Source organism: Plectropomus leopardus, chromosome 23 (genome assembly GCF_008729295.1).
Source record: "Plectropomus leopardus isolate mb chromosome 23, YSFRI_Pleo_2.0, whole genome shotgun sequence".
NCBI classification, from domain to species: domain Eukaryota; kingdom Metazoa; phylum Chordata; class Actinopteri; order Perciformes; family Serranidae; genus Plectropomus; species Plectropomus leopardus.
In genome coordinates, this window is record NC_056485.1 from 19,731,399 (window position 1) to 19,757,510 (window position 26,112).

At 41.1% G+C, this 26,112-nt stretch overlaps 1 long non-coding RNA gene across 1 annotated transcript in view; it reads right to left on the reverse strand.

Moving 5' to 3' along the window:
• LOC121961985 overlaps positions 1-25,856 on the reverse strand; it is a 110,203-nt gene extending 84,347 nt beyond the window's left edge. Inside the window, exon 1 of the long non-coding RNA XR_006107104.1 lies at positions 25,810-25,856. This is a non-coding gene — a long non-coding RNA (uncharacterized LOC121961985). The remainder of the gene's footprint in view (positions 1-25,809) is intronic.
• Positions 25,857-26,112: the final 256 nt, after the last annotated feature.

Below are 26,112 nucleotides of genomic sequence, written 5' to 3' on the forward strand. Positions count from 1 at the left end.
CGTATCTCAGAGGTATTACAACTGATCTCCTGCACAAAGAGAAGCATTAAAAGGCAACTAATCAAGTTTTAAGGGTATCTGACTGATTTTCAAACATTCTGAATACACCATCGACGCGGTAATTTTGGTTATAGTTGTTAATCTAATTGCATTTCCAAAATTGAGTTCCACATTGATAGTTTAGTGTATTTTACGACACTTATTTTACTGGCCGGCTATCATTTCTCCCCTATTGAAAACAGTGCCTAATGAGGTGATTTAATGTTATATATTATTTAACATAATTGATAATTAGGGATTATTTCTGATAGCCATTTAATACTTTGACCCTAAGTCCTCAACAAGTGGTGACCCTTTTTGAGCCAGAGTCCCAAAAAAGTAACGTCTCTGAGGTGCATGATGGGCTTCTTTTCCCAATTTGTACTGTTATCTCTCTTTTTTTGAACGGTGATTCAATCATTTCATTTGCATTGACAGGACGGTTTGATTTTCTGACAGAGAGTTACGAAATCCAGTTTGTTGACTTGTCAGACATCCAGTACGTGAACCGTGACTGCATGAAGCCGACTCATCCCCCCGAGCTACAAAAAAATAAAAAAAATGTAAAAATTGATTTGATTTTCAAAGTGATTCTAATCAGCTTTGACTTTCTGTCCCTGAGCAAATACAGACGCGGGCGGAAAAATGACAACAAAAACTGGGAGGCACGCTGAGGGAGAAGGAAGGATGAGAGCTACAAAAACATATCAGAATGTGCTCTTGGCCCAGGAATTGATTTTTAGGAAATAAAAGTCAGCCAATCAGCATATTTTAGATATATTTCTACCACTTCCTCTCTTTCTTTCTCCTCGTCTTTCTGCCTTTGTTTCTCTTTTTTTGTCTCTTCCCCTCTGTGTGTGTGCATGTGTGTGTGTGTGTGTGTGTGTGTGTGCGTGTGTGTGCATGAGTGTGTGCTGTCATACAGTGTAAATGATACAGATAGAGTGACCGCAGCCTATGATAACAGGATTACTAGACAGCCGTGTTTAATTTGAGCTCAGGGCAAATACAGGCTGAGTGTGTGTTAGTGTGTGTGTGTGTGTGTGTGTGTGTGTTAGTGTGTGTGTCCTCTGTCTTTTTAGGTGGCCTCGATTCCAGTAAGTGCAGTGTCTGAATTGGCTTCGTACCTCGATTTACCTTCCTACATGCACACACAGACACAGAGTCTGAGGAAGGGATACTCAACTTGCTTTGCTTGGCAGCAAGTTTTGCAAAATGACAGGAGGCAGAGCCGTACATGTTTCTGGGGTTTTCAGATATATCTAAGATTTTAGAACATTTCACTCATTCAAGGACATTTCAAGGGTCTTACGACGTTTCGCGGGATATCAGGATGTTTCTAGGATTTTCTGACATTTTTCTGATTGAAGAGCCTTTGTAGGATTTTAGGACATTTCCCTCATTTCAGGATGTTTCTCAGATTTTAGGACGTTTCTCCGATTTGGGGATGTTTTAGGATTTTAGGGAAATTTCTAAGATATAAGCACATTTCTAGGGTTTTGGGACGTTTCTAGAAGGTTAGGACATTTCTCTTTTTTAGGCTGTATCTAGGATGATAAGACATTTTGGGGATTTTAGTACAATTCAAGGATATTAGGACATTAAGAGCTTAGCTCTGTCAGGGGGTGCAGAGGATCCTTTTTTTTGGATAAACAAGCTCTGCTTTGATGCTATTTTATGTATTCTGGCACCTTATGTAAACAAAAAGTACAAACACTAAGAATCACATTATTTTTATTGTGAATTAGAAAATGTTTGGGGGGCCAGGGGGCCAGATTTTGCCCGCGGGCCATAAGTTGAGAATCAGTGGTCTAAGAAGACACCACCCCTCATATTTGGATAATGCCTTGATATCTTTGACCAGTTCACTTATTTTTAGAAGGGATCACATCCAAGGAACATTTTTCGTTTTGTTTTAAGTTTCTTTCTCTTTCCTTTTCTCTCTCTCTCACACACACACACACACACTCACACACTCACACACACACACACAGACACAGACACAGACACACATGTAGAGAGATCAGCCACGCTGTCCAAAAAGAAGATGAGTGGAGAAATTCATCCTCCTGTTGCTGCCAAATACTCGCAGTCATGCAAACAGAGCTGGTCCTCACACACACACACACACACACACACACACACACACACACACACACACACACACACACACACACACACACACACACGCTCCCTCTGTGCTGTGGTTGGGATTCTCAAATTAGCTGGTCAGCAGTCGGTCGTATCCAGGGGGGTTGTCGGTCGGATTCCCGTAACTGAAGCAATTTGGCCCTATTTTTTCTCTTAACGCTATCTACATTCTTCAAATAACCATGACTCTTGACATTCTTTCCCCTCTTTGTTTCAGCCTCTCTGTCTCTCCTCTTTCTATTTGTTTATATTTTGTTTTTCCGTGCAGGATCTTTTAGTGTTTTTTTACCCGATAAACCCAGGGGGATAATTCAGTATCATATGATCTCCTAAGTATCCTCGCCACAGTTTTAGTCGTTCAAGTATTTCTTGGAAGCAGAGGTGCTTTGGAGGAAGAAATCTTTTAAGTTTGTGATTTCTATGAATTAAACTCGCTGCCATGTGTTTAAAATGTTACTTTGTTACCTAAATCTTTACACTTTGCTGGAAACTCTTTGACTTTATGCACTTTAGAGATCATCAATCACAGCCCGCTCTCGTTCCAAAGTCGTCATAAACTGCTGCAATTTTGGCTAAAGACGGCGGCCTCCATTGTGTCACATTACATCACGAACCAGCGAAAGCGGTAATGGTCAGATGCATTCTGGTAGTCGTAGTTTTTCTACCTTTTGATTAAAAGCGTCCTTTTTCTACGTTTTCTCTGGTCATGTAGCACCAATTAAAAAAGTATTTGTGTCTTTCTACTGCAGACGGCCTAGAACTCATTATATCGGTAAAATACTTCTTCTTTTTTTTTACCAATTCCCAATTTTCCCTTATCCAAATCAGTGGTCCAAAGATAGACGGTGTTTTATGTTGTATAGATTTTAAAGTCTTCCAAGGAAAAACTTTAGGGTTGTATAAATACACGCTGAACAGCAGGACGTCTGTATCTCCACCCAGCGAACTTCAACTCAACCAAAGAGAGTTTCCACCTCCAGAGCGGCGCTGAAACTGAACAACTTGCTCGAGGCATTTTGTACATTTTGTCTTTTCTGTGTCCTTCGTGTATTTATTGAGGCAATAAGTCACTAATGTGTATCTGAACCTTCTCAATCTCTTTAAAAACCTCTCCCAGCACAGCTCTCTTTTTTCCTCCCTCTGCTCTTTCACTCCTCTTTGAGTTACACTGAGATTTCGGTCCTTACTAAGCAGTATTCCAGAGGTTGCATATGTGTGTGTGTGTGTGTGTGTGTGTGTGTGTGTGTGTGTGTGTGTGTGTGTGTGTGTGTGTGTGTGTGTTTTAGTGGTTCAAACCTCTCAGAAGGTGATGACAAGACCTCAAAACTCGGGGCTTTTCTTTCAGGCCAGAATTTCTCTCTCTTTCACTTTTATTACTTCTTCTTCTCTTTCTTTCTCGTCTACTTTCTCCGCCTCGGTCTGATCCAACAGAATATTTTTAAAAAGGTTCGCTGGCGTAAATGAAAAGTTCAACAATGCTGCCTGAAGCTCTGCGTGGTACACAGAAGACATCTGGTTGGGGAAACTTGTACGAGTAAACATCTGTACTGCTACGCGGTGTGTCGTCACAAAAAGATCATCAGGTGAAAACTAACGGAAAATTAGGCTGTTCTGACAGCGGTGACGTTTTGGCCCAAAATGCAGGTGTTTTTTTGAGTTATTGATTTGTTTTCAGCGGCATTTCGGCCCCAAACATGGGTGTTTTTTTTGGTGGTTTGTCGCTGTGTTTCCTGCATTGTTTTTTCCCCCAAATGTGGTATTTTTTTGTGGCTTGTTGCTGCATTTTCAGCTGCATTTCTGGACCCAAATGAGGGTGTTTTTATGTTCTGGCTGCATTTCCAGTGGTATTTTTGCCCCTACATGTGGGTATTCTTTCCCCCGCCTTTTCACTGCGTGTCCAGCAGCGTTTCTGCCTACCAATGTGTGTGTGCTGAATTTTCAGTGGTATTTCGGCTCCAAACATGGGTGTTGTTTAGTGAGACTTTTGGTGCATTTTCAGCAGTGTTTCTCCCCAAAAACTCGGATGTTTTTCTACTGAGTCATTGCTGCGTTTCCAGTAGAGTCTCTGCCCCTAACCGTGGGTGTTCTTCAGGATTTATGGTTTTTTTTTGATGAACTGATTTATTTGTTCTGCAATTAATCCTTATTTTACCACGTAAAGCACTTGATAACTTTGTTTTGAAAAGTGCTGTATAAATGAGGTTATTATGTAACACGGTGTTGGACGAAGTAAAATACAGTTGAAGGCCCCTACAGCACATGGACACACAGGAAACCCCAATAAAATAGGTAATTAAGCAGAATAAAGTATATGAGAAGTATATTTGTGTGTGAATGTATAATGTAACATGTAAAGTGCAGACGTGAGGAGAATTAAGAGCATAATCTCGAACGTCACTTCACATTTTAAACCAACGATAGCCACGTTAAACTAAACTTTGAACTGAGTAAAAATTTCATATTCAGCACCAAGAAACAACCGCAAAACTAATTATCTGGTGATCTAACTGCACTTGTGCTGTTGCTACACACACACACACACGCACGCACGCACACACACACACACACACACACACACACACACACAACACACACACACACACAGCCTTCTTTACCAATGGTCCGTGAGTTGTTGGAGACATAAAGAGATAATGAGCCATCAAATACTGTATATGATCCACTTTTCCAGAACCTTCTGTCTGACCACAGAAAACAGAGCGTAGAGATTTACACACACACACACACACACACACACACACACACACACATCTCCCACTGTAACCCCATGTTGCGCCGTCTCATCTTTCTCTCTGTGTGTTTCGGAAAAATCCATGCAGCTGTTCAGTGAGGCAGAACGAGGGAGTCGGGAGGAGAGAGAGTGGGGAGGATGGATGGAGCGAGCGGAGATGAACGATGGGGAGTCGAAGAAAGAAGAAAAGGAGGCAAAGTTTGTACGGAGAGAAAGAAGAGAAGAAGACGTAGTTCAGAAACTGTTATAAGAGACACGTTTTCAGCGTATCTGTTGCCTTGATGTGCAGGAAACCTTTTTTTGGTGTATTGATTTTTTAACAGTTCAGATGCAGATTTTTCATTCTTTCTTTTTTTAAATTGTATATATGGCTGTACACCACTGGGGAAAGCAGCTGAGTCAGGGAAAACCTGAGTTTCGGAGGCTCAAACACCACTGACGAGCTGCAGTGTGCCCACGAAAAACGCCCACGTTTGTTGGCTCAAACGCCGCAAGATGTCGGTAGAAACATCCAGGTTTAGCGACTCAAACGCAGCTGGAAAGTGCAGCAATGTGCTGGAGAAAAACACTCCAGTTTGGTGGCTCAAACACAGCTGGGAAGACTGCAAAAATGTTGGTTAAAAAAAAATGGTTTGGTGGCTCAAATATCGTTGGGAAAGTGTCGGTGAAAAACACTCCGGTTCAGTGCCACACACACAGAGAAATGCCAGAAGGCTTCAGAAAACCAGAGTTGTTGATTTTGTACGTATTGTGTGTGTATGTTTTTACACTGGTGTGTATGCAGGTCAGAAATATTTTATATTTTTATTTTTTGTATTTTATTTTATTTGTTAAATTAAAATAAAAATTAAAATTTGTTAAATTTAGTTTTAATTTAATTTTTATTTTATGCCCTTTTATTCTATTTGAGCCCCGCTTAGGCAGTGCGACTGAGTTTTGTTGTTTTCATCGTACACTGACAATGTATAGATATTATAAGTCAGCCTAAAAGCCGTGTCCCTTTAGAAATGTTGTTCTGATAAGTATAAAACGTCCATACGTTGCGCATTCATGGTTTGCACTGAGCTGATACTGTAGTTGGATCCAGTTTAAGACTCTAAAACGACTCTGAAGCGACTCTAAAATGACTAAAACGGACGGAGGCAGCGGCTGATAGAAACAATCTAGAGGGAGGAGGAGTTTGGATGCGGCGCTTACAACAAAATGAACATAATGGCATTAAACGGCTCCGAATCCAAAACTGGTAGACTGACTCCGGTTCAATTAACTCACTTACTCACACACACACACACACACACACACACACACACACACACACACACTAACGTGGTCTGTTCAATGTGTGTGATTTTAAATGTGTATATGCTTTGGAAAGGTTAAATGAGTGTGTGTGTGTGTGTGTGTGTGTGTGGCATCTGAAGACAGTTTGGCAAGTCTGGCCGCTGGAGAGGGACAAGGCCAAGTACTGGGTCGCTGAGGGGACACACACACACACACACACACACACACACACACACACACACACACACTGGCCAACATACAGGAGTCGGTATCTTTGAGTTCACATTCAGCACATACGGCCATAACGAGAGAGAGAAGCAGAGAACGAAAGCGTTTTACTGAGAAACATTTTCAATGTTCATGAACTTTGACATTTAACAAAACATGGACGAGGAAATCTGCTGCTGTGGAAAAACTCACTGCAGAGATACTCAACCTGCTCTGTTTGGGGGCCACTTTTACAAAATAACAGGAGGCCAGGGGCCGGTCGCAGCAGCTCCGAACATGTTTCTAGGATTTTAGGACGCTTTTACGATTGGCGGAAATTTCTAGGATTTTGGAATATTTCTAGGATTTTAGGACATTATTGAGAATTTAGGACATTTTAAAGATTTTAGGATGTTTCTAGGGATTTAAGGAAGTTTCTAGGACTGGTAGACGATTCTATGATATTAAGATATTTCTAGGACTTTTTGGACGATTGGAGGATTTTCCGATGTTTCTAGGATTAAAGGAGTTTTTCAGGAATTTAGGACGCCTTAGGATCTTAGGACATTTCTGGGATTGTGGGACGTTTCTACCATTTTAGGATGTTTCTCAGATTTATGAGTATTTCTAGTATTTTTGGACATTTCTAGGATTCAGTGCTGTTTTATGCACTATTAAAAGTGTGAATGGTTTTATTTTTATTGTAAAGCAGAAAATGGTTTGGGGCCACATGGCACCCTATCAGGGGCCAGATTTGGCCCACAGGCCATAAGTTGAGAATCACTGTCTTTTTGGCTCAAAGAGGTTGGAGAGGATGAGACGAGGAGGTTAATTTCTAGCGACCGCATATTTAGACGCACACAGATGCTGAAGGTTTAATATTTTCCAGCGTGTGTTAATGATTATAGAGGAATTATCAGTAATTAAACTTCATCCTAAAACATCTGACTGGGATTATGAAAGAATTGTGCATCTTATTATTTTACTGCCATAACTTCCTGTTCTGTTGTTATTGATCTCCTGGTCTCCTCCTCCCTGCGTCCTTGCATTAATGGATAAAAACCACAACATTCATGAAAATGACCACACGTGCACAAACACGTGAAAATACACACAGTTCTTCCTCATTATTTGTGTTTACTCGCTGTCTCTCAGAGCGGCACCCCGCAACCCTGCGATCAATAAAAAAAATCAGCCAAAAAAATGAAAGTACACACAAAGCAAAGCTGTTTCTCGAAGACGCTGAGCTTTGCCTTTTTCGTGCGCGTTTTAATACGGCTGTTAGATCGCAGTGCACGGGGTCACAAACACTATAAACACATCATTGAGCCGAATGTTCGTGGGCACCGACTTCTGACAAACATCGTGTGCATTTTTCTGTGTGCGCTTGCGGGTGTGATGTCCGCGTGGGTTCTTGTTTGTGCGTGTTTATGTGCGGTTTCATGTGTATGTATGCTTGTGTGTGTGTGTGTGTGTGTGTGTGTGTGTGTGTGTGTGTTCCCCTTCGTGCTCTCTGTTTGTTTGTCCGCACTTTAAATGGGGGCACTGGGAGGTTTGCGAGAGGCAAGCTGGTTTACTGGTCTCTAAACAGAGTTAATGAAGAGAGGAGTCAAGCAGAGGGCAGAGAGGAGGAGCAGAGAGGAGGAGCAGAGAGGAGGAGGAGAGAGGAGATGACACAGGAGAGAAGGGAGAGAAGAGGGGAGGACAAAAAGAGGAGAGGAAAGAAGATGTGAATGTGATGGAGAAAAGAGGGAACGTAGAGGAGAAAAAAGAACAGAGAGGAGCTCAGGGATGAAGGAGGAAGAGAAGGAGGGAGGAGACAAAATAAAAGAGAGGAGAGAAAGAAGTCAGGCGAGGAGAAGGAGAGTAAAGGAAAGAGGAGGAGAACAGAGAAGAGGGACACATATATACGGTATATTTGCCTGACGTTTATCCAAATATATAAGATTTAAATGTTATTCAAACATAATTTCTGCTTCTAAAATGATGTGCTGAAGGATAATTTTACAGATTCTGGCTTTGATAAATTGCTATTATTTTGGTGATTTTTTTTTTAGATAAAAATGCCTTTCAAAAACTGAAGAAAAAAAAAGATTGCCCCAATCAAAGTTTTTTTCTAAATAAATAAATAGACAAAAAAAGAAAAACAAATCATCAAAATTTGAGGAAAAATGCCTTCCAAACCCATTTTCTTAAAAAAAGAAAGAAACTGGCTATAAATAAATATAAAAATAAAGCCATTTATGCTTCTCCCGTAAGCCAGAGCGGCTTAAAAAATGATGTGACTACATCACGTTGTCAACTCCAGACAATAAATACAATGTTATGTTACATTAATGTGATTTAATTCATCCCAAATCACACATGATTTTCTTTAGATTCATGACTTTCCCAGGTCTGGAAAATACGACTGTGAAACTTTTCCAGGTTTTCCATGACCGAGAGGACCCTGAGTAACGCTTTCAGAAGAGTGTCTTCGTAAGTAGAGGTCGTTTTAGAACGGGACAGATCCGCGATGCTTAAAAAGCTCTGTTGAGATACATTATTTAACTCCTACGCCTGTTCTACATCCAGCTAGACCACCATGGAGTTGGCTTGACGGATGCTCAAATCGTCCTGCGGTTTGAACCGGTTCAGAACTGGAGGCATCGACCCTCCGCGCCGCTCCAGACCCGGCGGAGCCCAACAGGACGCTTTTTTTTGTGAAAAATATATCTCGACCAAAGGTGTTTGGTTTGGTCGGTCCGGTCTGGCAGAGCTCCGCAGCCAAACTCCAGCCAAGACTCACCGAGGCGGGAATCTGTCAGCGATCCTGGCAGCAGCCAATGGGAGTTCGGCTCGAGGGGGAAGACAGAAGAGAGAGTGATGTGGAGGAGGAGTGCATCAGACATCCCCGAAAAATCATAGAAAATGAGAAAAAGTTTGTGCCTGCAAACACTTCATCAGACGTATCCTGTGCAGTGATTTTACTCAGAAGCCAAAGTGAAGCGTAGATTCTCTGCCAGGAAGCAAGGACGTTTCAACTCTATGGCCAAAAGTATGTGGACAGCTGAACATTATGCCCATTCCAAAATCGTAGTTATGAATGTGCTGTTATGACAGCCTCCGCTCTGCTGGTGTCACGCTGTTCTCCAGATGTTGAACCTGGCTGAAGAGATTTTCTCCCATTCAGCACCAGTGAGGTCCAGACACTGATGTTGGGTGATAAGGTCCGTGTGTCTGAAAGGTGCTGGGTGGGGTTGAGGTCTGGGCTCTGTGCAGGCCAGTCAAGTTCTTCCACACCAAACTGGGAACACATTTTTTTATGGACCAGGAAATGGAGCCTGGTTCAAGACCACGGAGTTGCTGCACACTTCCCTTTTTGTGTTGTGCACCAAAAAAATGCCAGAATAAATGTTGGCCTTGCACATATCTGCAAACCGCGCATATATATTACATTTGAACGTTATTATGCTGCTGCTGGAGAGGTGTTATGTTTTGGCACAAAACCCCTTAGCTATGGTTAGGAAAAGATCATATTTGGGCTCAAAATAACCAGTTTTGGTGCCACAATCCCCCCAGAAGATGCACTGAGGTGCACCCATAAGCTCAGATGGTAGAGTGGGTCCCCATGTACAGAGGCTACATCCTCACCGCAGCGGCTGTGGGTTCGATTCCAACCTCTGCCCTTTGCTGCATGACTTCACCTCTCTCTCCCACTTTCACACTTAAGCTGTCCTATCAAATACAGGCAAAAAATAATAAAAATAATCATCTCTTTTTAAAAAATTGCAGTGATATCTCTTTTTTAAAAATGTTTTTACATTTTTTTTAGTTTTTCAGGTAATTTTCTTGATTTTTCTTTTTTGATTTTTGTTTTCTCTTTTGATTTTTTTTTTTTTTTTTTTACATTTTATGTCCTTTTTGCTCATTTTAAGGTCACTGCCCTTCTTTCTTTCTATACAAATTTATATGAGTAACAGCACATTTACATTTGTATTTTATACTGATGTTCATTAATATGCTGTGTCCCTTTCAAATAAACATAAAAAAAAAAACAAACACTCATGAGTGGTCAAGTCCACACCTTGAAAAACAGGCCGAAGAGTGTGAGATCAGGTGTCCACATACTTTTGGCCACATGCAGTGTTTTTGTATTGTAAAGTGTCTTTCATGGTGTTCTTGTGCAACTGTTTCACATTGAGACAGTGAACAGGTCGAATCTGAACCTTTGTCTGTTTTATTTCCCTCCATCTCTTTGCTCCAAATCTCTGTCTTGTGTCTTCATCGCTCGACCTCTTCACCGAGTCTCCCGTCCAAACGTCTCTCATCGTTTTCTCTCTAATTTTCCCTGCTCCCGTCTCTCCTCCAGCTCTCTGTCTTGGCCCTCTCTGATTCTCTAAGTCTCTCGCTCGTGTGTGATTTCTGCTCGTACAGAGCGGGGCTGCCAGCTCAAGGTGTTGAAGACATCCTGGAAACGTCGTCGGAGGCCAGCGAACATGAACCCGAATCACGGCTCTAATGTGTGTTTGCATGTGTCTATTCTTAAGTCCGTGTGTGTGTGTGTGTTCTGCGGCAGGGCGATCAGCTTTGAGCCAGAGGTTTAGGAGAGACAAGGAGGGCGGGAATTATGGGAAATGAAACCGAGTTGAACACTTTTGCACACAAATAAAAAGCAGACAAAAGCTTCGAAAACGTGCCTGAGCGGTCCACGAGGGACAAAAAAAAATCCTATTTTCATTATTTTTATTCTTTGATAAGTAATTATCCCCTCTTTCCTCTCTCTACGTCCCTCCTACACACTCTGTTGAATGATATTAATTGGCAGGAAGCAGAATTCGGTGTATATGGCCAACGTTTCTCTAAAGAGCCAGTTATTGCTTTAATTATCCGTCAATGGATTCAGCATCTGTCTGCACTAAAGACATGGCTCGCTGTGCTGGAACACTCAAAACACACACACACACACACACACACACACACACACACACACACACACACACAGGTTTCAGTTCATTGTTCCTTGATGCTCGAGCATGCCAGTATTTCAGATTTTTCGACCTGCACACGCTCACTTAGCGTACGACCCTCCAATAACATATTTCATTCATGATGGTGAACACATGCACTTATACCTTCTTCATCGTCTCTGTTACACACACACACACACACACACACACACACACACACACACACACAGTGTTTCAGTCATAAACAGATCATAAAGGCTTGTCTTTACTAATGACTCGGCTAAAGAGAGAAACAGATCTTCTGAACGCCGCCTGATAAACGCAGGCTGAGTGGCTCTTTACGGCCTGGCTTCTCCTTCCTCCATATTTTTTTTTGTGGAGCATTCCCGACAGGACTCGGAGCTTGGCGGGTTTTCATCGGCGAGTGCTATTTATTAGCGTATTTAAGCCTTTCAACTTGCAGGTTCAATGTGTGCAGACACAGAGTCATGGCCCCTGAGTTTCCAAATTGCATCTGTTTTGAAATGAGAACGAAAAAGCAGTGAGAGGTGGACGAAGGGGCAAACGGACGATCCTGGTTTAAAACGGTTTGAGCCTATTCTCCAAATTCTCCATGTGTTTACTGTATTTGAAGGTTTACAACTGCTGTGCTCCCGATTTCTTGAACAAAGCATCCAAAACATTTCCAACAACTTCTGAAGGATTTTTCTAACATCAATCAATCAAATGGCTTGTTTTTGTGAATGTGGCAAAGTCCAACACGTTCTCATCGTATATTGCCACTTTCTCAGTGGACTTTCACGTCAACATACTCCAGGTATCCTTCTGTGTCTGCTGTTGATGCTCCAGCATGCCACAACCAACGCCGGGATGTCAACATGGTTAGGATGAAGCAACAACAGCACAGGTGGTTAGGTTTAGGAGAAACATAAGGGTTTGACTCTACATTCAGACGGGAAGCAAACACCAGACTCCTGGGTGAAAGTCTCTCGCTGCCCCAAAAGGACCCCTGCACTCTTTATATCAAACACTAAGATGAGTCTGTTAAAAACACCCAGAATACAAGTCTCAAAGCTGGTAGAAAAGCAGTGAGGAGTCGGTGAAAAACACTCAAGCTTAGGGGTTCAAATGCTGCTAGGAAACAGCACAATATGTCTGCAAAATAATCCCAGATTTGGTGGCTTAGTTGCCCCAGAAAACACCACCATGAGAAAGTCAACCAGGCTACATGATTTACCATGGCTTGAAAAGCAGAGACACGTTGGTGAAAAACACCAGGTTCGATAGCTTAAATGCCACAAGGAACTGCCATGATTTGTTGAGTAAAAACATTCAGGATTCGTGGCTCAAACGCTGCTCGGAAACATCCTGAAATGTTGGTAAAAACATGCAAGTGCAGTGCAACTAACATTAATGGAAACACAGTGAAGTGTCGCCAAAAAACAAACACTGTTGTTGTCTGCTGATCATGAACAGTCATGAATGTTTATATTCGGAAATATGCAAATGTTATATATCCACGGTTTGCAGAAATGTGCAATTAGAGCATTTTCTTCTGGCGACTGTGCTAAATGCTTCAACCTGTATCTAAATCTTCTGCGACAAAAGCACATGAAACAGAAACAAGTGGGAACCAGACTACGCAGAAAAATACTTCTAGTTTAAGCCCAAAGAACAAGACGTCTCGGTCCCACAGTGTGTGACTGACAAGTGATTTCTGGGAAGTGCAGTGCGGAAACACCACAGCAAAGAGCACTTAACAAAGACAGATACATTTAAGAAAAAAGGCCCTAAAATTACAGTAATTATACATCACATTAAATCATTACAGCCTGTCCTGCTCTGGCGTTCATGCAGCCACTACAGCATATTTTATGATCTGACACAGCCAGATCAAATGATAATCCCAAACACATGTCGTTTTAAGCTTTTGGCAATAAATAAATATCTAAAAAAGCGAGTCTCATTCACGGAGACATTGTTTCCCAGCTCTTCATTTGATTGTGAAGAAAGGAAATGGAGGGAACGCTTTCGCCAGCATTACATAAGGGCTCACTGTGGGAGCCAAAAGGTTTTTACAAGTTTGTTGATTTCATTCATCATCACAGCGTATAAGAGAGATGGAGGAGAGGGGAAGCCAGAGACGAAGGAGAATTATTAGAGTGGACAAAGAGTTCCCGGCACTTGTCTCCATTTCTACCCATCTTTATGGCTATTTTTGCCTCATTCATTTGCTTCTTGTCTCCTTTTTACCCTGGTGTTCATATTCTCCCCTCCATGCCAGGCTGAGAGCTACTGCTGCCAACTATAATACTATCGTAGGACAGGACAGGACAGACACACACACACTGGGAGACAGAAGAGCACATAAATACTTCCACATTACTGGAATAGTTCAGGAGAGAAAAATGGATGGCTAGAAGAGGTGGACGGATGGAAGAGGACAGACTGGTCGAGGTGCTCCAGAGGGCAAAGAGTAGACGAGTGAAGGGAAAATCAAAAAGAAAACAAAGACAATGTAACTCAGGTGAATATGGACTTCTTCTCCTGTATTTGTGGACATTTTTGGATGATTTTTTTCTTCTTTGAGTTGGCTGATGAAAAGCTGCTTTTTGAATCTCAAGCTAGTGGGTCTCACATGTCAAACATGGTTAAAAAGTCACACAAGTCCGGTCCGATGTCCATTTTACACAGAAGTCAATCTGACTTTAACTACCTCCGCTGCTGAGGACTACAATTACCGCCACGCAGTTGTATTCCTCCGCACACCAGTTAAGTTACACTTTGCATCCATGTCAATGAAAACGTGAATGTTTCACACACACAGGATCTCTACAATCAGCACAGTTTTAAGATCAGTCATCAGTTCAAATCAGTCATCTAATCAAATGTCTCCCCTTCTGTTGAAGTTGACCTTTGACCATTTGGATATAAAATGTCAGCACTTTATCCTCATATGCTGTTGGACATTTGTGTGAAATTTTGTCAAAATTAGCATTATAATTCTTGTGTTATGGCCAAAAACAAGTTTAATCACAGTGACATTGAACTTTGACTGTCAATCACCAAATTCTATAAAGATCATTCTTGAGTCCAAGTGGACGTTTGTGCCAAATTCGAAGAAATTCTTCAAGGCATTCTTGAGATATTGCATTCACAAAACGAGGACAGATGTATGGACATACGGATGTTTGGACGAATGACCCAAAAATTAGGGGTGGGCAGGTGATGTCTGAAAAAAGTGTGGGCCCAGGAAGGTTCCTGGGGTGTTACCAGACCTGATATAAGCCAGGTTCACCACAACGGCTGACATCTGATTGCACTCCTAAATGTTTCTTTTTTTTTAGTTTCCTTGTTGATTGATACGTAAAGCAAACTAATATGTTAGATATTTCGATTCAAAGAACTGTCATCTTAAACTATTCACTAAGAAAATTACGTTCATTAATATATCATTGGTAAATGAAAGTTAACAGCACCACATGAGCCTCCCACCCTGCGACTCCACACCTTGATGTCTTAAAAAATAGTTAAACACATAATCAATACGTGAGTGAAGATATATGGTTAAAAAATAGATGTAAGGCAGGAAAAAAGGTAGATTCCAAGTTGCTACTCAGTAAAAGTGTGTGTATGTTTGTATTTTCACTGAGGAGGTCAAACAGTAGGGGAGCGTTTTATATCAAAGTGTAAGAGCCGAGGCTGCCTCTGTGAGGCACAATCACTCCGGCATGACCCTGTGTGTGTGTGTGTGTGTGTGTGTGTGTGTGTGCGCGCTTAAATCGATCCAGTATGATCATAACAATGTCATCAGAAACTTGGGAGCTCTGGAGTTCAGGCGAACACAATGTTCCAAAAGTGTTTGTGCATCCAAATCTGTCTGCAGGCATACGTGCCTCTGTGTCGATGTTTGTAATTGCATTTGAATGCACGTTAGCATCTTTCAGTATATCCATGTCTGTGAGAAGCTAAAGAGAAACAGAGTATGTGTGAGAGCGTGCATCCAAAATGAACAACCCCGCTGATTCAGAGGTTGTAGCGCAAAAAAAAAATATATATAAATAAATAAATCTAAAAAAAGCTAAAGTCAGGATTATGGAAATTTCAGAGACCGTAATTCCTCGGTTTGCGTCCAAACATCATTCACTCTTAGCGAGGTCAAGTCCATAAAACTCACACACGCACATAAACACACACAGGCAGACAAAAGGGTAGTCAGTGTAACATCGGTGAACCGTGTCGGTATAAATCTGATAGTCCCAACATAATACGACGACGGCCACAAAAATGTCAACAGTCTACTTAACCCCCTGGAATGGATGTGAGGGGGAACAGTGGAGCGAGAGAAAAGAAAACGGAGCGATGGATAAACAGAGAGCGAGAAAGAATGACTGCAAGGTGGCCAGAGCTAACGGAGAACTGCAGCGAGGCAGAATGAGGAAGAAAAAAGAAGAAAATAGTTTCAGATGGCATGAAGGACCAGAATATCTACTGTTACGTTTTCACCTTCTGGATTTGTGGCACTTCTGGATTTGCCTGACAAGCTCCATTAGTTAAGATCAACACACTGAATCGGCCAAAAACCAGCAGACAAGGGCCCACGGTGTTGGACAAAAACCAGGGCAACAGACGCTCAGTGATGGTCTGTCATTGACCAACAGCCGTACGTTGGTTGACCTGAAGCGTCTGAGCTCTTATAAGAGAATTTCGCTGTTTTTCAACTTTAAGTTAATTGATCAAAGTTTGGGGTATAATGTGGGAAGAAGGCAATGAGCAACAAAATGAAGGATTTAAAACAAAAAAATCATCAGAAATTAGTAATAAGTACACATAAATAACTGAAAATTGGTAAAAAAAAAATAAAAAAATTTTAAAAATTTAAAGAAAAGAAAGAAAATAATCTGGGATGATCTGCATTTTAATATGTCTGTAGGATTTCAAGACATGAAGAATTTTAGGACATTTGTAGGAATTTAGGACATTTCTCAGATTTTAGAACGTATATAGGATGTTTTAGGAAGTTTCTCCAACTTTAGGACATTTTTAGGATTTCAAGTCGTTTCTAGGATTTTAGGAAGATTTTTGGACATTAGGGGCTTTACTAAGGACCTTTTTTGTGCACTCTGGCACCTTATATATAATAAGTAATAGTTGCGGGCCCTCTGGCACCCTATTGGGGCCAGATTTTGCCCGAGGGCTGTAAATCGAATATCACTGCTTTAAACTCATGGATCTATTACTCAAACCGGATCTATAATAGCAGCTTCTTGTATTTTTCCAACTCTTTTTTTCTCTTTTTTGAGGTCTGAATGCCCAGTCTCTATCTTTCTAACATCCTGCTAACCTTTTCTCTTTGCCTGCATGTGCACCTTTTGACCTGAAACTCAACTCTTTAGCTCCGCTCGCCCAATAACTTCTCACCCTGCTCCCACCTCACCCTCAGTCCTGTTCTGTCCTGTCCCGTAAACCAAACCTCACCTCCTCCTCCTGCTCTCCCAACATTGAACTCACCTCTTTCCCTCTCTCCAACCCCAAATTCTCACCCCCCCCATAACGCCAGCTGTAACCCTAAACTTACCTTTAAACATTGTTAGCCCCCCTCTCGCTGCACACACACACACACACACACACCTCAGCTCACCCTGAGACAGCCCACTGACCTGACCTTGCCTCCTCTCCGTTTTAACTCTCCCATAACTTCACACAGGGCTGAACTCGTGCCCTGCCTTTCCACACACACAGATGTGCACACTTGCACATGCACACTCACATAAATGAAGACACATAAATGCTTCCGATCTCGTCCTCTGCGCTCGTTCTGTGCTGCTCGCCGTTTATGTGTGTGAGTAAATCGATCTGTCCTCATAAAAACGTCTCGTAGAGGGGCTGTTACACAACATGTTACCTAAGATTACAGACAAAGGCTGCTTCTGAAATCAATCGCTCCTTCACCATGAAGGGAAATCTGTGGAAAACAGTGAGTCAGTTGGAAAAATCACAGAAAGACATCCCACTCTGTCCAGGCCATTGTTTTACACTTGGAAGTCAAGCATGAGTTGTTTGAATGAATAACACGCAGAAAAATAAAATACCTTGTTTCTCGTCAAAATTTCATTATAAAACAGGGTAAATAAAAGGAGAAGAAAATGTCTTAGCCATGGAGAATGGTGCAGCAGAAAAAGACTTGCTTTCTTGCTTGTCCCTGAAAGCATTTTCTTCATGAACATCATTAATACAGACACCTGAACACCAGGTATCCCACTGTTTACTATACATTTTTTAACATACGTTTAAAATGTCCTAAAATACTGGAAAAGTCTTAAAATCTTACAAATGTCCTAAAAACCTAGAAACGTCCTAAAATCCGAGAAAGGCCCTAAAATCCTAGAAATGTCTTTAAATCTTAGCAACATCTTAAAATCCTAGAAACGACCTAAAGTCAGAGAGATTTTCTACAACCCAAGAAAGGTGCTGAAATCCAAGAAACAATCTGAAATCCTAGAAATGACCTGAAGTCATAAAAATGTCCAAAAGTCCTAGCAATATCCTAAAATCCTAGAAACATCAGAGTCCTAGAAATGTCCCAAGACCTGAGAAATGTCCTAAAACCCTAGAAATGTCCAAATATCCTAGAAACAATCTGAAATCCTAGAAACATCCTTAAGTCCTAAAACTGTCCTTAAATCCCAGAAATGTCCTAAAATCGAGAAAAGTCTTCAAATCCTGGAAATATCCAACAATACCAGCAATGTCCTCAACCCCAGAAAGGTCCTAAAATTTAGGAAATGTGTTAAAATCCTTAAAACATGCTAAAATCACAGAAATGTCCTCCAAGAAACTTCCTAAAATCCCAGAAACATGTGTGGGGCTGCTGTATCCCTGAGTTAAAGTTAAGGTTAGGTCGCAGGGCCAGTGAAAATACACAAAGGGCCGGTAACACGCTGATCTTCGAGCACGGGGCCAGTGGAGAAACATGTTATGTTGGACACTGAAGTCCTGCGATCCCTTCATCTGTCTTCTCTCTTCCTTTCCTGCTCTGTCTCTCCATCCTCCTTCCTTTCGACATTCTTTGAAACAAGAACATCTAAAAATCCTGATGCATTTTTTGGCTCGTGGACGTACATCAGCTCACTTTCATTGTGACTTTTTTCCTCCCCCCTCTCTCTTCCTCTGTGGTCGTTGGAAGGTCAAACACTCGAGAAACATCCGTCGGGTTTCTCTCCCAATTCACAGCCATCCGCTCTCCAATATATTCTCACATTCTCTGCAGTTATCACATTCTCAGATGTTAGTCAAGAGGGCAAGAGGTCTTATGGATTCGGAGAATAGCAAAGTGTTACACACACACACACACACACACACACACCGAGCCTCTGGCCAACCCTTGTTCTCTGGTTGACCCTTGCCTCTCTTCTGCGCTCTCACCCCGTAACTTAATGCTTATTTTCACATCGCACGCACACACAGGTAGAAAAACACAAATTCTCTCTCTCGACCCACCAGAATAGATATCCAGGCAGTCCGTCTCACCTTAACAGGTTCTCTCTCTCTCTCTCTTTTATCTCACACACACTCATAAACACACACACACACACACACACACGGCCCCAGTGTGTGCTGACCTAGGAGTAACTCAGTGAAGTCAGCCAATAAAACACAGAGGAATCGTCGGCACGTAACTTGACATTCTAGTGGTTTGTTTGGATAACCTCTCGCTGCGCGGAACCAACACACACACACACACACACACACACACACACACACACACACACACACACACACACACACTACAGCACAGTATTTTACATTTACGACTCTCTAGATCCTGCAGGACCCCACCGCCTCGCTCGGACCTCGGCGCTGCCCTCCCGTCCACCCCGCCACACACACACATTTAGACTACCAGCCCTCTGTTTTCCCAGCAATTATCTCCAAACTAAACAATTATCCAGGAGAGGTAACTACAGACCAGAGTTATTGTGAAAGCCATACTGTTTTTTTTTCTGTCGCTGTAGGAATGACAATGTCAGTCAAGTTAGGTTAGTTAGGTTAGGTAGTTATCTCATCATCCGTGGGATGGATTTCTGTGAAAGTTTGGACACACTGTCATGGTCGCTAAAGGATGAGCTTTTTAACTTTACAAATTATAAAGTGTCACAATCGCTGTCAAGCTGTCGGAGAGAACCGCGCTCTCCCTCGCCTAACACTGAAGCTCCGGTGAGCAAGTGTCTCTCTCTCACCTGACAGTGAAGGCTTGGGGATAGAGGGAACATCATTTCAACAGAGGGGGGATAATATGCAGTGGGGTAACAGACTTTGACACAACACCTCTATGCAAGCAATAACTATTTTTCGCCACCTTTACACATTTAGATCATGCAATGAGTCGGCATTGTTAGCCAGCCTGCATGCTGATTCATTTTTTTCTGTGCAGAGCCATGAGCACAAGGTATAAGGTATCTATCTGTCATTCTTTAAACAAAGTTAAAAAAAATTCAAGTAGACTATAGCAGGGTAAAACAACTCTATAGAGTAAAACAGAGACTTTCATCAGTAATGTCTCAAAACTCAAGAAACGTCCTGAAATCCTGGAAACATTCTAAAATCCTAGAAACATCATAAAGTCCTAGGAATGTCCTAAAATCTACAAAAAGTCCCAAAATCCTGGAAATGTCTTAAAATCACAAAAAGGTTCTTAAATCCAAGAAACATCCTGAAGTCCGAGAAAAGTCCTAAAATCCCAAAAAAGTCCTAAAATGCAAGGAATGTGACAAAATCCCAGAAATTTCCTCAGAATCCTACAAATCTACTAAAATCCTCAAAAGATCCTAAACTCCTAGAAATGTCCCAAAATCCTACAAACATGTATGGGGTTGCTGTGACTGGCCCTTGGCCTCCTGTAAGTGGCCCCCAAGCAATGGAGAGACACTTCAGCACCAAAGCTTCAGCATCAGGTGAGGGAGACTGTATTTCCTTCGCAAGTTTGTTCTTAAATTTTATTTTAAGTGATTTTAAAAAGACGTTTGAAAGTCTTAAATGTACTTCACTATAACCTGATGACTGCTGACGAGGCAGCATTTTGCTTTATACGTTCACAAACCAAAAAGAAGCCAAAATGAAAGAACTACCAAGATAAAGGCGGATTATTTCAATAATTTACATACAAACTAACTTGTAAAATCTTTATAAATATGCTCCTCCAGATTAAGAGTGATCTGTTCAAAGTGTTTCTGCAAAAACAAACATGTTTTCATAATTAACACTGGACTGAAATTCCAACTAAATCTTGCATTTTGAAATCTTGTGTTCAGCTTCCCCTTCGAAGTTTTGATGTGGTTTCATGTTGTGATTTACGGTCGGGTTTTTGGACGGCGGTCAACGGCCGTAAAAGCTTCGTTCATCTCGTACGTTTAAATCATTACATGTAACGATTTCCCTAAATATCCCTCCTTAATTGCTGTGATACATGCACATGTGTGCTGTAGTTTAAATACCTTTACAGGCGGTACATGTGGACATACTATTCTGTTTGCTTGTGTGTGTGTGTGTGTGTGTGTGTGTGTGTGTGTGTGTGTGTGTGTGTGTGTGTGTGTTTGTGTGTGTACTCCCGCTCCCCCTGCTGTGTGTTCCAGGTCTGTATTTATGAGTCTCTCGGCTCCCACTGAAAACCAAATCTTCTTTAACTTTTACCTCGACATGACCCTCAACTCTAGTGTGTGTGTATGCGTGTGTGTGTGTGTGTGTGTGTGTTTGTGTGTGAACATTGTGCCAACAGTGTCATCATTACCTCACTCTGACCTCTGTGTGTGTGAGAACAGAGTAAAGCCGAATCGTTTTCACCTCTTTACCGCACCAACTCTGAACTCCCTGCAAAACACACTTTCTTTACAATCTTTACGTGTGTGTGTGTGTGTGTGTGTGTGTGTGTGTGTGTGTGTGTGCTCTTTTATGTACGGACAGCGGATCAGGATCACCTTTACCTCTCACCTAATCCTGACCTTGACCTCCTGACAAAAACTCTCATTCACAGTATAAAACACTGTAATGGTGGCGTTTTTCACTCGGCGCTTCAAAGGGACACGCTGATGTTTTCGGGGGAAACTGGTACATTAGTCATTTTACCCGTTCGGTTATGAGCACACAGACACCAAAATCATCCATGTGCACCTCGTAGATCATCACACGCAAGTCGACATATGCTGGCGCTCCTCTAAACTTTGTCAGTTTTAGGTACTAAAAGCTTCATGACCCCGGTTTGGGTGTGAGAATAGAGTAAATCTGATACTTCTGGCTAAATAAATCTGTTTTATAGATTTGTTTCTAGTCCTGCCACAACAATCAATCAGACTTTATTTATATAGCACTTTTCATACACGCAAAACTGTAACACAGAGAGCTTCATACAAAAGTCAGTGTGTGACATCCATCCATCAACACGCTTTTTGGGATGTTATCGCCAGAGGAGAAGTCAGAATACATCACTCAGTGGAAACTGACTTCTGTTTTATCGGCATTTTAAATATCTCGCTTAAGTTTTGGGAGGGAAACCTGCTTTATAGCAAGGGCTCAACCCATGTTTGTTTACAGTTTTCTCTTACACACACTGACGTTTTATTCTTGCGAATCAGTGATGATGAACATATATCGTAGCCTCAGATGGTCCCGTCACTGTGCAGACTGCAAACATCAAACTTGATGTTGTACCTAAGTTAATTCATGTGTTGCAGTGTAGCTTCCACAGTTTGTGGGAGGTTCAAAGAGGCAAAGGACGACCATCCCGTAAGAAATGTGCTCTTGTACGAGACATTAACCCCTTCCTAATAGCCCATTTGACCTCTTGATGAAATGCATCCTTTACCAAACGGACTCTCCGTTACATTAAAATGCTCCACATTCCTGAAATAAAAGTTCGGCCAAAAAGAGATGAGTTTTAGGGCTTAAATATGCACCTCGTGTGCGAAGGATTGTCTGCTTTCTACCACCACAAAGAGAAGATGACACGATGGGCCAATCTGCGGAGCATCCGTGGTCAGACTGCATTAGAGCTGCTACGGAGATGCTACACACTCGCTGGCAGATGTGTGCATAGAGCGGCATAGGAGCGGCGGAGGAGGCAGTCGACCATTAGCATTCGCCGCATGCTTCATAAGACATGCAGGAAAACTGGCGAATGTGCAGCAGAGAGAAAACTGAAGTACAACACACACACACACACGCAGTTGTGAAGGTAACAGTTGACAACGTTGGGATATCTGTGAAATCTCTGTGGTCAGACTGTCCGTTATTAAACTACAGCCGAAGCCAGCGGACGACCGGGGCGGAGACAGTAACACTAACCACAGCTCCAGAGGAGCCCCAGTCAAGGTTGAGCAGGAGATTTTTTACACTGCGAGAGAAGGTGGACTTCTTCATTGCTGACACGGTTGTTTTAGAGAACGTCGACTCGCGTGCATTGCTCCGAATTTTTTTAAATTGCAGATAATTCTCTCCCCACAGATGTTAGTGTTTTTTATCGCTGTAAGAATTATCATGTCACGGCGTAAATTCCCCCAATCTTTATTTGGTGATAGCAGCCATGTTGTCTGAAGCCACAAACGATGATGTGCCACATGCTGCAGAGAGGAAGCCATCGTCAGTGTTTAACCCTTTGAAACCAGAGCAAATCTGCTTGATTTAAAAACAAAAAAGTTTACTCTTTAAGACTTTATTATAAATAAAGCGTAGTGCAAGAATAGAGTTATATAAAGTATATAAATTTAAGACTTTTCAAGACTTTAATAACTTTAATTTCCAAATTTCTCACTGATAATTACGACTTTGGAGGGCCGCTCACGTGCTCGTAACTCGTAAATACGGTAAATACGATTTTTCTGAGAAGCACATGAAGGCAGCACTATTAGTGGCTCTACTGGGGAAATTTGGGGGCTGCAGAAATATTCTAAAAAATGGATAAGGCCTTTATTTTGCTAATCTATATTTTTCCTGGCAGTCGGGATGGTTTCTAGCAGTCGGACTTCCACTTCCACTCTGCCCCTATAATCTTGTTGTCATCGTAACCGCTGCTGGAGTGGTGTTTGTTGATGCCGGGAAGGCAGTTTTATTCTTTTTTTAAAGAATGTACGTTAAATTTAAAGTGTTCTGACTATCAAAAACAGTATGAAGAGTTTACTATAAGTGGGTTTGCAGTAAAGTTTGGAGGTTGGACGCACTTTTATAAAAACACAGATGTCAAATCAGGTCAATTTACCTCCACGGAGTAGCCTGTCCTTTTCCTGCCAGTGATGATCTACGGGAGTATAATGAGTATTTACAGCCAACAATAACTTCCTGCTGGGAGAACTTGGACGCAAAGCCCACAGATGGAACGCTTATGTACATGCAATTTTATGTTAATGACAATTTTAGGAGAAAAACATCGGGTTGAAAAAATAAAAAATGAAAAACATATGCTCAGGAAAAATGTCTTTCTATAACATATGTAATGGCAAACAAACACATATTTTATGGACATCATTTTGGTTATTTTTACAATATGTTTGTAAAATATATTTTATTAATAATTGTGAGCATGTTTTGTTCAAACATTTTATTATTTTTATAATATTTTCATGTTTTTATGTTTTACTGATTTTTCCCTGGTAATTTTTTTTTTTACTAATAATTTTTAGATATTTTACAGATTTTGGGGGGAATACTTGACTAATAACTTATGGTAATATTAAAAAAATATTTTTAAAGGGATATTTACAAATACAAAAACACAGAAGAAGTTTTGGTTATAATTTTTAAATTTAAAAAAATGTTAAATAAATTTTACTGATGTTACCAGATATTTTTGTATTTGTTTTGTTTAACTCATGATTTGTGGATATCTAACTGTTTTTTATTATTATTATTACTTTGGGGATATTTTACTCTGGTTTCCATACTATGTTTTACTAATTTGTCCACATATATTAGTCATTTTAATTTCAGATATTTTAGCTTTTTTGAGACACTTTAGTAATGCTTTTTTAAAAATTTACAATTCAAATCAATTTAAAATTAATTTAAAAAATACTTGTTGATTTTTATGGATATTTTATTACCGTCTTTTGATAATGATTTTGGTGAATCATAGATTAATTTCAACTTGCTAACTGACACTGTATAATAATTTGTGTAGTTTTTTTTGTTTTATTTTTTGAGGCAGGAAGGAGTCAAACCTCTCTGCTCCCATCACCAGCTCTCTGCTCTGTTAAATCCAACTGGTCAATGTGGCATCCAGCTGAAATTAAAAAGCCCTGCACTGACCGTTCTCTTACCTCGCAGTAACGACTGTTATTGTTCCTCAACTGGCAAAACTCACCGCGCACATTTTCAGAGAAGGCATTCGAGAAATTTCGCCCACCTGTGTTTCCTTAAGTAGTGATGTCTTGGCGAGGTAAAACGGAGTTTGAGACCGTGACCCGAAAGCTTTCAACTGAACCCGCTTCAGATACACAGACTGGCAGCTGTGTGTGTGTGTGTGTGTGTGTGTGTGTGTGTGTGTGTGTGTGTGAGTGTGTGTGCGTGTGCATGATGTGTTAATATGTAGATTCATTTTATCAACAGACCTGTTTTAACAAGCACATGGGCACGATCACCAAACAGGTAAATAAAAAGAGGAATTTCACTATAAACACCAAAAGGAGCGTGTGTGTTCTTATGTGTGTGTGTGTGTGTGTGTGTGTGTATAACAGCGCTATAAAGCGATACAAGAATGTGCTTTTACTCTATAATGAGGTTCATCAAAACAACAAGGCGTCAAGAAACAAGCCTCTTCACACGCAAGGTGAAGAAATGAGGCACTTTACATATGTAAAACAGATGAAGAGGACGTTTGTGCCAAATCTGAAGAAGGTCCCTCAAGGTGTTTAGGAGATATAGCGTTCAAGAGGATAAGATGGATCCAAGGTCACAGGGAAATTGACCTTTGATCACCAAAATCTGATCACTTTATTGTTGACTCTAAGTGAACATTTGTGCCAAATTTACAGAAATTCCCATTAAATCTTCTTGAGGTATTGCATTCAAAAGAATGAGAAAGATGAAGTCACAGTAACCTTGACCTCTGAGACCTTTGACCACCAAATTCAGAGCAATTCATTGCTGAGTCAGAGTGGGCGTTTGTGCCAAACTTAAAGAATTCCCTCGAGGTGTTACTGAGACATTCAAAAGATTGTGAGAGACGGGTCAAAGTGGCCTTGACCTTTGACAACCTAATTCTTGTCTTATCATGTTTTAATTAAAGACAACGTTTGTGCCAAATTCGAATAAATTCTCTCAAGATGCTTTTGAGATATTGCACTCAAAGGTATGAGACTGACCTTTGACCACCAAAATCTAATCAGTTAATTGCTGAGTCCAAGTCAACATTTGTGCGGCTTCAATGACAGAAAAAAAAACTCTTACCTGAAGTCGATCAGCATGAAAGTCTTCAGCAGCAGGAAATTCAAACTGAAATGACAACAAGAAAGAAACTCTGTTATGACTTAATAAATATTATTAAAGTGAAAGAATAACTGATGTGAAAATACGTCTGCAAGGCAACAAGGATGGGAGAGAGTTTCCCAGATTTGGTCATCCTGAAATAACCTTCTTCTTTATAAACTAATAAAGATCCATGTAAACTGTGGTAGAGAAGCATACTCAGACATTTTGGAAAATGTTTTTCATACTGGGCAAAAAAGGAACAGCAGTTAAATATTTAAAGAC